Here is a 13,891-nt window from a genome sequence, read left to right as displayed (position 1 = left end):
CCATTTTATAGGTAAATAAAAAGCATAGGGAAGAATAACTTGCTCACGGGCATACAACTAAATGATAGATGTGGGGCTGACCACAGGGCTCCTTGTTCCAATCCAAAATTCTTTCCACCATATCAAAATTCAATTTTTTCAGGTTATGAGAAATCCTTTCTTAGGACCAAGATATAATCAGACTTGACCTGTGGGCTGGTTAGTTACTTCTACCATAAATGCCTCTACATGTTACCCCGCAGAACTAAACAAGAGTAATGGGGAGGATTCGGACCAAGCAAAGTTGTATTATAAGCAGGTGATATGTTATGTCTTATTACACATAAAATAAAAATATAATAAAAATATTGGGAAACTGTCAAAAAAAGAAGTCAGAACAACAGTTTCTTTGAATAATATGGACTGAAAAGGGCTGAGGGAATGTACTGGAATGATGGAGATGTTCTTCATCTTGACTGAGGTGAAGTTTACCTTAGTGTATACATTTGTCAAAACCCATTGAATTGTACTTTAAATGTTATGTTTCATGTAAATTAAACTTTAATTTAAAATTGTCTTTGAAAATAATGCTACCTACCTTATAAGGTTGCTGTAATTATTAAATGAGTGAATATGTAAATTGTTTAGGGGGGCACCTGGCATAAAGATAGTAAATTTAAGTACTTCTGTATTATTTACAGTATAATCATGTAGCATTTATATAGCATTTGTATATAGTATTTATAATTAATCCCAAATCTGTGACACTGAGGAAGACTTACACTTTAAAGTACTACATGACAGAATTTTCCACAAAGAAATTCATATCCGGGGAAGAGGAATCTTGATGCTGTCCCCACCTCCCAGGAGGTTGTGAGGAATTGCGCTGTGTACTTTGGCTACATTTGTATTTAATTAATAATGTTTTAATTGTGGATAGTTAAGTCATCCAATTTCACTTCCTGACATAATCTCTCTGTCTGCGAAATGTGCCTTCAGATCCAGACACCAGAGAGACACAGGACACAGCGAGGAACACCACACAGTCCTGTGACCTGGGCGCATGTATGCAGCGGCTCCGCGATGGCTGCTCACAGATGCACCAGAGCCATCGCCTCAGAGGCGGCTGTTTGAACTGCCCCCTGTGAGGCTGCTTGTCAGGAGGGAGAGCTTGGCCGCCTGTGTTTTAATGCTGGTCGGCACTTAGTACCTGTGATGTTGGGAAAGGTACTTAATCTCACTAAGCCTCGGTTTCCTTATCTGTAAGATGGGAATAAAACCTGCCCTATCTGGATGTGGGGGGCAGTTGGATGAGAAGTTACGTGTTTCAGAAATAAAACTGTGCCAGTCTCTGCAGAGGGTGAATCTTTCCTGAGCAGGCTGTCTGGTGTTGGACAAAGTAGGTGTTCCCCTGGGCAGTTTGGGGAAGGTGGACCCGCGCTGCTCTTTTCTGCATGAGGAAGCGGGTGGGGAGATGGAGAAGCCCGGGGGAAGATCTTGGAGGGAGTGCCTGGGACTGGGCAAGATTCAGAGACCTCTCAGGGAGAGAAGGAGGAACAGCCAAAAAGGCAAATAAGGGAAGAAAAGCTTGATGGGATGAAATGTTGCCTCGTTGCTGTGCGTATGATATTCCCTTTCCTTGGTCTCATCTATAAGCCTTCAAAAAAAATCTACAAGATTTACTAAAGCTCTTGTGTAAATGGATTTTTTTTTTTTTGGTAGAGGAGCAAGAGGAATTGCTAAGTCCTGTTTTATTGGTAGCGCAGGGAGAAAAGGCAGGCTGCAAGCACCCACATCTGGATCATTCACCAGCCTTGCACAGCCCCGGGTCCAGGGTCTGTCCTGTTCCAGCAGGAGAGCCCGCCTCTTGTCCCACCCAGCACAAGTGGTTTTATAACAACAAAGGCGTATTTCTCAGCCCCTTCTGCTGGGCGCTGGGCGCGAGTGCAGTGAGGATGCGGCTGGAGTGGCCTCGAGTTTTGCCTTGCCTGGGGGCCAGCAAAACCTCCCTCTCTGGGGCGCAATTATTTCCTCCTCTCAATTTAGCTCCGTGCTGGTCGGCGCCGGCAGTGCGCGGCTGGCCCACTCAGCTGTGGCGCCCCGCCGCGGCCTGGTGTGCCTCTCCCGCCTGGGTTCCCGTGCAGCCCTCGCATGTCCAGGGCCTGCCTCCCGGGATTTGTCCACAGTGGCCCATAATCCCGGTTGGTGACAGGACTCTGTGCTCCCCTCGGGCCCCGAGGTGGGAGAGCGGCTTTCCTCACTGAAGCCTTCCGCTCGCCACTCTGGCCCTCGCCTGGCAGCTGCCCTGCTCACCGCCGTGCCAGCGAACCAGTGCTTAGCGACACGTTCTCCGCCCCGCGCTCCCTCCCCAGGGGCCGGGCCGGGGTCAAGGTCTGGACTCTGTCCGCTAGCAGCGCCACCCTCTGGCGCTGAGCCGGCGGGGACGTGCAGTGGGCTCGTGCTCTGTTCTCGCACAGTCAGTTCTGTCCCAGCCCACCGGACGCAGACTGGGTGCTGGCCTGGACCCCGAGACCCAGAGGGCCGGGGCTGTAGGCGGAGTGGCTGCCGGAGGCCGCTCCACTCCTGCTGAGTCCGCGGCCCGCCTTCGCCCCTGGGGCCTGAGTGGAGCAAAATGTTTTAGACCAGAGTTTTAAGGCAACGCTCTAGACGTAGCTCCAACTGGGACAGGGTGTGTAAAACAAGGTCACAGTCTCAATGTGCTCAGGTGGTGATGCAGCCGTGGACGACGAGCCACACCCGCCTGTAGGTAAGTCCCTGGCAGTCCTCCCACCTGCCGCAGAGGTCAGCAGTTCGTGACCATGACTACACCTCACCCTGCCCCTCCACTCCCCAAACCTCAGTTTTGAGGATAAGCCTAACCTGCACCCCCCACCCTGCCTCTGACACCCTTACCTGCTGAGTGTCCATCTTTCTCCTCCTCCTCCTCCTCCTCCTCTTCAGCACCTGTATTCCCTACTGACCCAGTCTCCCTCAGACCCTTTCTCAGCCATGAGGTTAACCGTCATCACAGCTCAGGCCCATTTTGCTGGTTCAGCAATAACCCTAGCACTCAACTCCCATCCCCATTTTCACCCTTGTGTCCCAGTCTTCACGGTTCTGTGGCTATTTCTGGTTCCCAGTGCCCCCCCCCCCCCGCCCCACTAATCTCCATCCTTAACATGTGCTCCAGACACTGCCCTCCCCCTGCTGTCATCATGGTCTCTGGCTTAGCCCTTGCCCCAACCTCCCTTGAGTCTACAGTCACTATCCTACAGTCTACAGGACCTTCTCCTGACCCAGCCAGATGAAGCTGTGTCACATGCTGCTGTCCCCAGGCCCCACCCCCAGCCTGCACCCTCACTGTGCCCACAGAACTGTCAGTTGAGTCTGGAGGCCTGGCAGCATCCCGTTTTGTCCAGCAGGCCTGCTGAAGGTCCACAGCTGATTCTTCAGGGTCCTGCTTTTTCTACCCAAAGGACCGTAGCTCTGTTTCTTATCTCACCTGCCACTGAGGGTCCTGCATCCTCCAAAGACCTCCTGGCATGATGGACGATGAGGGGAGCTTACCCACCTGGCACACCAAGAGATGCTGTTCACTCAGCTAAACATTCCCACAAAGAACTGGTAAAAAGGGAGCGAGGAAGCAAGCAAGGGCTGCTTTAATCCTCAGAGTTTCGGCTGCCCCTATTTCCTGAAGTTTATAATGGCAACATAGTCACTTGACCTCTGTAGCACCCCACCACACCTAGGCTGGACAGCCAGTCACATGCCAACGGAGGCTGGACTCCCCTTTCCAGGGGCCCTCAGGGTGTATGCTATGGATGGGTACCCAAGATGGGTGTGTGCCGGTCCCTCATGGCCACAGAGCTGTTCTTGGTTGGCCCGTTACTGAGATCACAGCGTGTCCTGCCTCTGGATGAAGTCAGGAATCCATCCTTTCAGGGATACACAAAAATAGCATTTCTACATTTTCTGAGTTTTCACACCAGGAAAAACAGTGGAGGGGAGCCCAACAGGGGATGGCTAACTTGCTTTGCCAAGACATATATCGATAATAACTGCCATCAACTGTCACCAATTAAAAACAAAACAAAACAAAAACCCCTCTTGCCCGAGTGTGGCTCCATTGGTTGGAACACCATCTGTAAGCAAAAGGGTAAGGGTTTGATTCCCTATAAGGACACACTCACCTGGCAGGTTTGGTCCACGGTCCGGGTGCCCCTCCCACAGCACATGCAGTCCCCCATCTGGACACGTGCAGGAGGCAACCAACGGATGCTTTGTCGCACGATGTTCCTCTCTCTTCCTCTCGCTAAAAAGCAGTGAGAAAATGTCCTCAGGTGAGGATTTAAAAAAATTAACTAAATTAAATTAAATTTAAAAAACTTCTTAGTTCTATAAATATGGGAATGATGTCACTGAAGGATTACTAACAGATTTTGCTTTTTTTTTTACTTTTTGTTTTGAAATGCCTTCAAACTTACTGAAAAGTTGTAAGAATAGTATAATGGCCTGCTAGATACACTTCACTCAGATTTGCCCATCACCATCATTTTGCTGTATTTGGTTTATCATTCTCTCAGTCTCTCCCTACACACACACACACACACACACGCACACACGCACGCACACACGCACACGCAGGGAAAGAGGTGGAAGGAGGGGAAAGAGTCTCTACATACACACGATTTTTTTTTCTATCTGATCCATTTGAGAGTAAATTGTGATTATGACATTGCTTAACCCTGAAATACTACATTACTATGATCAAAATCAGGAAATTTAACATTATTGATTCAATGCTACTATCTAATATACACAACTTACTCAAACTTCACCAATTGTTCCAATGCTGTCCCCTCCACCTCCCCCTGCTGATGCAGCGTCCTCCCTCTCCCCATTTGCCTCTTCCTCCTCCTCCTCCTCTTCTTTCTTCTCCTCCCCCTCTCCTCCTCTTTCCCTTCTTCTTTTTCTCCTCCTCCTCTTCCCAACAACAGCTATTGTTGTCTCTAGTTCAGGATCACATACTGCATTTAGTGGCCGCGACTTTTTCTTCCCCTTCTATCTGGAACAGTTCCTCCATCTTTCTTTGTCTTTCATGACATTGACTTAACAAAAAATGCAGGCCAGTTAAGATGTTCCTCCACAGCAGCTTGTCTGATGTTTCCTATGATTACGCGAAGGTAATGCATTTTTGCCAAGAATGCCACAGAAATGATGTGTCCTTTCTCAGTGTATCACATCCAGAAGCACATGACATTGTTTGTCCTATTTTGAGAGATGTCGACTTTGGTCACTTGGTTGGAATGGAGGCAACTAGGTTTCTCCGCTGTGAAGTTACGTCTCCTTTGGAATTGGTAATTTGCCAGGTGAATTGTCAAGTCTTTTAAATGAAACGAAGTTGGTTTTTTTTTGAAAACTCACTTCCTAGTCCTTATTTTCCTCACTTTGCTATTGTCTGGTGACCACATCTTCAAGGTCACCAGTGGGCCCTAGCCTGGCTCTTGAATCCACTGCATGCAGATGCCAGCAAACCCTTCCTTTATCTAACAGACGCTTGAGTGCAATACTCATATGTGTCGGGCACTGTTCCAGTCCTGCCTTCTCCAAACAAAATTCTCCTCTTTTGTAAAATTTTATTTTTCAATTACAGTTTACGTTCAATATTATTTTGTGTTAGCTTCAGGTGTGCAGCATAGTGGTTAGACAATCACATACTTTTACAAAGTGGTCCCCCCATATTTCAAGTTCCCACCTGCACCTTACATAGCTATTACAGTATTATTGACTGTATTTCCTATGCTGTACTTTACATCCCCAAAACTAATTTAACTACTAATTTTTTTTCTTAATCCCTTCACCTTTTTCACCCAGTCCCCAAACCCTCTTCCCTTCTGGCCACTGTCACGCTGTTCTCTGTATGTATCTATGAGTCTGTTTCTGTTTTATTTGTTCATTTATATTGTTCTTTAGATTTCACATATAAGTGAAACCATATGGTATTTGTCTTTATCTGACTTATTTCACTTAGCATAATAGTCTAAAAGTCCATCCATGCTGATGTAAAAAAGATTTCCTTCTTTTTATGGCCAAGGAATATTCCATTGTATATACATACCACAGCTTTTTTTATTTTTTATTTTTTTAAATATATTTTATTGATTATACCATTATAGTTGTTCTATTCCCCCCTTCATTTCCCTCCACCCTGCACACCCCTCCCCCACCCTTCCCCCCTTTAGTTTATGACCACGTGTCTCAAGTTCTTTAGATTCTATATTTCCCTTACTATTCTTGCCCTCCCCCTATCTATTTTTTACCTACCGTCTATGCTACTTATTTTCTGTATCTTCTCCCCCCTTCTCCTCCTCCCACTCCCCTGTTGCTAACCCTCCATGTGTTCTTCATTTCTATGGTTCCACTACTGATCTAGCTGTCCTCTTGGTTTGCTTTTGTTTTAGGTGTGGTTGTTAATAATTGTGAGTTTGCTGTCCTTTCACTGTTCATATTTTTATCTTCTTTTTCTTAGATAAGTCCCTTTAACATTTGATATAATAAGGGCTTGGTGATGATGAACTCCTTGAATTTGACCTTATCTGAGAAGCACTTTATCTGCCCTTCCATTCTAAATGAAAGCTTTGCTGGATAAAGCAATCTTGTCTGTAGGTCTTTGGATTTCATGACTTGGAATACTTCTTTCCAGCCTCTTCTTGCCTGTAAGGTCTCTTTTGAGAAATCAGCTGACAGTCTGATGGGCATTCCTTTGGAGGTGACTGTCCCCTTATCTCTTGGTGCTTCTAGAATTCTCTCCTACATTTTAATCTTGCCTAATGTAATGATGATGTGCCTTGGTGTGTTCCTTCTTGGGTCCAACTTCTTTGGGACTCTCTGAGCTTCCTGGACTTCCTGGAAGTCTATTATCTTTGCCAGATTGGGGGAGTTCTCCTTTATTTGTTCAAATAAGTTTTCCACTTGTTGCTCTTCCTCTTCCCCTTCTGGTACCCTTATAATTTGGATGTTGGAACTTTTAAAGATGGATGTCCTGGAGGTTCCTAAGCCTCTCCTCATTTTTTTGAATTCTTGTTTCTTCCTTCTTTTCTGTTTGGTCATTTTTTTCTTCCTTCTGGTCCACTCCATTGATTTGAGTCCCAGTTTCCTTTCCATCACTATTGGTTTCCTGTGCATTTCCCTTCATTTCAATTAGTTTAGCCTTCATATGTTCCTCTAATTTGTGACTATAATCAACCAGTTCTGTGAGCATCCTGATCACCAGTGTTTTGAACTGTGCATCTGAGAGGTTCACTATTTCTTTTTTGCTTAGAGTTATCGGCTCTGGGGCTTTGAGTTCTTCTTGAGTCATATTTTGGACTGTTCATGCCTGTTACGTATGAGGAGCGGAGCCCTAGGTATTCACCAGAGCAGGGCAACTCAGTTGCTGGGTTGTGATGCTATATGTGGGGGCAGGATCAAAGAGGAGCAATGGTGGTCTCGTCTGCCGCAGGTGCCACCGTCTCCGGGGTCCACATGTTCTGCCCCATTGCGTGCCAATGTGGGACCGCGGTCAGCCCTCCGCCGCTGGGTTTGCCCACTGGGGCCTGCGCAGTCCATCTCACTGCTCACTCTGTTGGTTTATCTGTGAGCGAATGTGTGACTACAGTCAGTCTGCCCCGCACCCTCACTGGGTCCGCGCTGCTACCCCGGCTGCCTGCGTGCCTGGGTCGGGGGATCTTTTCTGCCTGACCCTGCTCCGCTGCTGGCTCCGTCCCTCTTACTGGTCCCAGGTGAATGGTTTGTTGTTGTCGGGCTTCCATATAGTTCAATTTTCTGTTCTTTGTGTCTTTGTTTACTAAACCTTTGTTGTATTCAAACTTGGTTGTGGGAGAAAGCACAGTGTTTCCACCTACACCTCCATCTTGGCAGAAGTCAACTTTTTTAAAAAAAGATTTTATTTATTTATCTTTAGAGGGGCAGGGAAGGAAAGAGGGAGAGAAATATCAATGTATGGTTGCTTCTTGTGCATCCCCTGCTGGGAGCTGGCCTGCAACCCAGGCATGTGCCCTGACTGGGAATTGAACCACAATTTTTTGGTCTGCAGGTCTGCGCTCAATCCACTGAGCTACACCAGCGAAGGCCATACCACGGCTTTTTTACACTCTCATCTAATTGATGGGCACTTGGTTGCTTCCTTAGCTTGGCTACTGTAAATAATTGCAGTGAAATGGGGGCTCGTACTTCCTTTCAAATTAGTGTTTTGGGTTTCTTCAGATGTATACCTGGAGTGGAATTGCTGGGTTATAGGGCAGTTCCATTTTTAATTTTTTGAGGAACATCCCCACTGTTTTCTATAATGATCGCATCAGTCTGCATTCCCACCAACAGTTTACGAGGGTTCCCTTTTCTCCCTGTCCTCACCAACACATGTTGCTTTTGTTTTACTGATGACAGCCAATCTGACAGGTTTGAGGTGGTATCTCATTGTCATTTTAATTCACATTTCTCTGATGATAGGTGACTTCCAGCATCTTTTTTGTTTTTTAATCCTCACCCAAGGACATGTTTTCATTGCTTTTTTTATAAAGAAAGAGGGGAGGGAGGGAGGGAGGGGGAGAGAGAAAAAGAGGAACATTGATGTGAGAGACAAACATCATTGGGTTGCCTCTTGTAGGCTCCCAGCCTGGGATCAAACCCAAAACCTAGGTATGTGCCCTAATCAGGAATCAAACCCCTGACCTTGTGGTGTACAGGGCGTGGCTCCAACCAGTCTTGCTGAACAGGCCAGGGCTGAGCATTTCTTCATATGTCTATTGGCCATCTTTATGTTCTCTTAGGAGAAGTGTCTATTTAGATCCTGTCCTGACTTTTTAATGGGATTTTTCAGTGTAAATTCTGGATATTAACCCCTTATCAAATATATCATTGGTGAATATCTTCTCCCAATCATTAGGTTGAGGTTGTGTGTTCCTTCTGTTGATGATTTCCTTTGCTGTGCAAAAACTTTTCAGTTTGATGTAGTTCCATTTGTTTTTTTTTCTTTTGTTTTTCTTACCTGTGGATACATATCAGACTAAAATATTGCTGAAAGAAATGTCAGATGCCCTGACCAGTGGGGCTCAGTTGGTTGGGCACCATCCTCAAGTGAAAGTTTCCCTGTTTGATTACAGGTCAGGGCACATGCCTGGGTTACAGGTTTGGTCTCCAGTCTGGGCACATCAGAGAGGCAACCAACTGATGTTTCTCTCCCTCTCTTTCTACCTTCTTCCCCTCTCTCTAAAAATAAATAAATTTTAAAAAGTTTTTAAAGAAATGTCATAGATTTTACTGTTTATATTTTCATCTAGGGGGTTATGGTTTCAAGTCTTATATTTAAGTATTTAATTCATTTTGAGTGTTTTCTTGTATATGGAGTAAGAAGGTGGTCTAGTTTCATTTTTTCCATGTATCTGTCCAACTTTCTCAACACTAGTTATTAAATAGACTGTTTTCTTCTCCATTGTATGTTCTTGCCTCCTTTGTCACATATTAATTGATCATATAGGCATGTGTTTATTTCTGGGCTCACTATTCTGTTCCATTTATTTATATGTCTGTTTTTATGCCAGAACCATTCTGTTTTGATTACTATGGCTTTGTGGTATTGTTAGATACCAGGTAGCATGAGACCACCAACTATGAGAACAATTTTCTCAAGACTGCTATGGCTATTCAGGGTCTTTTGTGGTTCATATAAAATTTTGGATTATTTGTTCTGCTTCTGTGAAAAACACCATTGATATTTTGATAGAAATTGTGTGGAAACTATAGACAGTTTGAGTAGTGTGGACATTTTAATGATGTTCATTCTTCCTTTCCATGAGCACAATATATGCTTCCATGTATTTGTATCTTTTTTCAGTTTCCTTCTTCAGTGTCTTATGATTTTCCTAGTACAGGTCTTCTACCTCCTAGATTAAATTTATTCCTAAGTGTTATTTTTGATGTAATTGTAAATGGGTTTTCTTAGTTTCCCTTTATGGTAGTTCATTATTGGTGTATAAAAATGCAACCAATCTGAATATTTATTTTGTATCTTACTACTTTACTAAATTCATTTATCAGTTCTAGTCATTCTTTGGTGGACTCTTTAAGGTTCTCTATATGTAGTATCATGTCATCTGTAAATAATGAAAGTTTTACTTCTTTCTTTTCAGTTTGGATGGCTTTTATCTGTTCTTCTTGTCTGATTGCTGTGGCTAGGACTTCCCATACTAAGTTCAGTGTTCAACAGTAAAGAGCTGGTTAGAGTGTAGGCAAATGCAGTACTTGCCTCCTTCAACAGCATCAGAAGTACAGTCAAACTAGAGAACAACCACTCAGAACTGCCTAACATCAAGTTCAGTGGAAGTCCTACAATTAAAGAATTAAAGGAGAAGCCACGTTGAGACCAGTAGGAAGGGTGGAGATGTGAAATGGTCTGTGAAACACCCACACGTGGTGGATAAAAATCAGGAGGGACATCTCAGCTGCGGAAGTCCCTCCTGAGGAGCAAGAGATCCCATTCCCACACCAAGTCTCCCAGCCCAGGATTCCAGTGCCAGGAAGAAAAGTCCCCATAACTTCTGGCTGTAAAAACCAGTGGGGATTAAGGCTGAGGGAGACGGCAGCTTCTAGTGTCCCAGGCAGTTCCACTTAAAGGGCCTACCCACTTGAAGAAGACTTAGACTCACTCCCTCTTGAGCTCCAGCCCTGGTATAGCAGCTTGAAAGGCACCAGAGACATATGGAGAGGAACGGAGTTGTCTGGCATTAGGGGAGAGCAGGGTGGGGAGTCGGGGTGTGTAGCTTTCTCCCAGACAGAAGTGCTGGCAGAGGCCATTTTGCTTTGATGAGCCCTCCCCCAACACAGCTAGCAAATGAGTGCCATATGCGAGACTCCATCAGCCTGGCTCACACTGTTTGCTTCACCTTAGCGATTCCCTTAGACCCAGCCCCACCCAACTTGCCAGCCCACCCAAGCTGTTTGCAGTAGCTCTTCCATACAAATGGCCTGTCTTGGCTCACACTTCAGGTTTTCCTAAAAATCTTTCAAACAAGTAGCATCTGGCTTCAGTGAGCCCTATACCTCTCACTAAGTGGCCCAGGCCTGGCACTAGCAGCAGCTGGCCTAGGTTAACAGTTTGGCCTTGCCTGGGCACCTATGAGCCCAGCACAAGTAGTGGTCATCTGCAGATGGCTTTGTAGCTCATGCCGGGTGGCCCCAGGCAGAACACATGTGATGGCCGACCTTTGCCTGCACCTCCAGGAAGGCCCCGGAGCCAAGGCACCCAGTAGACAGATTCAGACCACATTGAAGCACCACTCAACTACCTGTATAAGTGATCCACTCAAGGGCTGGACTCAGTGGGCACCCAGTCCCTGCTGAAGTAAGTCCTGTTCTATGGGGAGGGCCCCTGCACAGCTGATCCCATGGTGGTTGGAGGTCGGTGTGGTCAGAGATTGGCGTTTGGTGCTCATGGCCAGTCCTTTAAGCTGATCAGCCTGTGGGTAAATCCCTCCCATTGACATGTCAACAGCAATCAAAGCTCAACTACAAGAGGAGGGTGTACACAGCCTTCACAGTTGGCACATCTTGAATACCCAGCTTGGGTGATCAGGAAGGCTGTTCCACTAGCCATCCAGAACACCTCTACATTAGTCCCCTCTACCAAGCCTGGGAGATGTAGCAGCTCTACCTAGTACATAGAAACAAACACAGGGAGGCTGCCAAAATGGGAAGACAAAGAAACATGTCCCAAATGAAAGAACAGAACAAAACTCCAGAGAAAGAGCTAAACAAAATGGAGACAAGGAATCTATTAGATGCAGATTTCAAAACACTGATTATAAGGGTCCTCAATGACCGTAGTGGGAACATCAACAACATAAAAAAGTACCAGACAGAAATGAAGCATATACTAACTGAAATGAAGAATAATTTATAGGAAATCAACAGTAAAGTATACGAAGCCAAGAATCAAGTCAGTGATTTGTAATATAAAGAAACAATAAACATCCAGTGAGAACAGCAGAAAGAGAAAAAGAATAAAAGAAAAAATGAGGATTGCATAAGGAGCCTCTGGGACAACTTCAAGCATACCAACGTTTTCAGCATGGGGGTTCCAGAAGAAGAGAGCAAGAAATTGAAAACTTATTTTAAAAAGTAATGGCAGAGCACTTTCCTAATTTGGTGAAGGAAATAGATATATAAATCCAGGCAGCACAGGGAGTCCCAAAGAAGATAAACCCAAGGAGGCCCACACCAAGACACATCAAAATTAAAATGCCAAAGTTTAAACACAAAGAGAGAATCATAAAAGCAGCAAGAGAAAAGCAGTTGGCTACCTACAAGGGAGCCCCCATGAGACTGTCAGCTGATTTCTCAACAGAAACTTTGTAGGCCAGAAGGGATTGGCAAGAAATATTCAAAATATGAAAAGCAAGGACCTACAACCAAAATTATTCTACCCAGCAAAGCTATCATTTAGAATCAAAGGACAAATAAAGAGCTTCCCAGACAAGAAAAAGCTAAAAGAGTTTATCACCACCAAACAAATATTATATGAAATGTTAAAGGGTCTTCTTTAAGAAGAAGATAAAAATATGAACAATAAAATAGCAATAAATACATGTCTGTTAACAATTGAATCTAACAAACAAAATAAATGAACTAGCAGAACTGAAACGGACTCGTAGATACAGAGAGTGTTTTTTTAAAAGATTTTATTTATTTATTTTTAGAGGGGCAGGAAAGGAGAGAGGGAGAGAAATATCAGTGTATAGTTGCCTCTCGTGGGTCCCCTGCTGGGGACTGGCCTGCAACACAGGTATATGTCTTGACTGGGAATAGAACCTCAATCCTCTGGTTTGCAGGCCTGAGTTCAATCCACTGAGCTACACTAGTCAGGGCCAGGGAGCATTTTGATAGTTGCCAGATAAGAGGGAGGTTTGGAGGATGGGAGAAAAACAAAAAAGGATCAAGAAGTACAAATGGGTTGTCCTGGCCAGTGTGGCTCAGATGGATGGGCATTGGCCAGGGAAGCAAAAGATGGCTGGTTTGACTCCTGGTCGGGGTACATGCCTGAGTTGCAGGCCTAGTCCGTGGTTAGGCCATGTGCAAGGGGCAACTGATTGATATTTCTCTCTCCAGTTGATGTTTCATTCCCTCTCTTTTCCCCTACCTTCCCCTCTCTTTGAATATATAAGTGAAACCTTCTTTAAAAAGAAGTACAAATGGGCTGTTACGGAATTGTCATGGGGGTGTAATAGTCACGGGAATATAGCCAACAACATGCTAATAGCTATGTATGGTGCCAGATGGGTACAAGATGTATTGGGAAGATCGCTTAGGAAGCTATGTCATGTCTAACCACAGGAGTGTACACCTGAAATTGATATGATAATATATGTTGATTATAATTGAAAAAATTTAATTGTTTAAAAATAGGGAAGAATAAGAAGAAAGGAGTAAGATTTAGTTTATCTGATACAGGGTCACTGGTCTGAATGGAGGCCTCTTCTCATGCTCACAGCCAATCATATGTACGTAACCAGGCATCATACTAAGTGACTGTCATATTGTCATCTCGTTTAGCCTTCGCAGGAACTCTAGAAGATACGAATGATTTTTATTATGCCCATTTTACAGATTTGAGAATGAAAGATTAAATATGTGAATTGATTTGCTCACACAAGAGAAAGAAATGTAATTTCCTGAGACTGTCTCTTAATCACATGCTCAGCATCAGACATCCCAGAGAATGAGCACTTTCTCCAGAAGAAAAGTCAGAATTCGAGAGCTGTCTGGTGAGGGGGAAAAAGCAGGTAGAGAGGAAAACTATTGCTTTCGGCCTTCTATAGGACTTTCAGCAGTGAATATTTAACACTTGAATAATAAGAGC

Source organism: Sturnira hondurensis, unplaced genomic scaffold (assembly GCF_014824575.4).
Source record: "Sturnira hondurensis isolate 20B ecotype Veracruz unplaced genomic scaffold, ASM1482457v3 Scaffold0008782, whole genome shotgun sequence".
Classification (NCBI taxonomy): Eukaryota; Metazoa; Chordata; class Mammalia; order Chiroptera; family Phyllostomidae; genus Sturnira; species Sturnira hondurensis.
Note: the sequence above shows the minus strand (reverse complement) of the source record.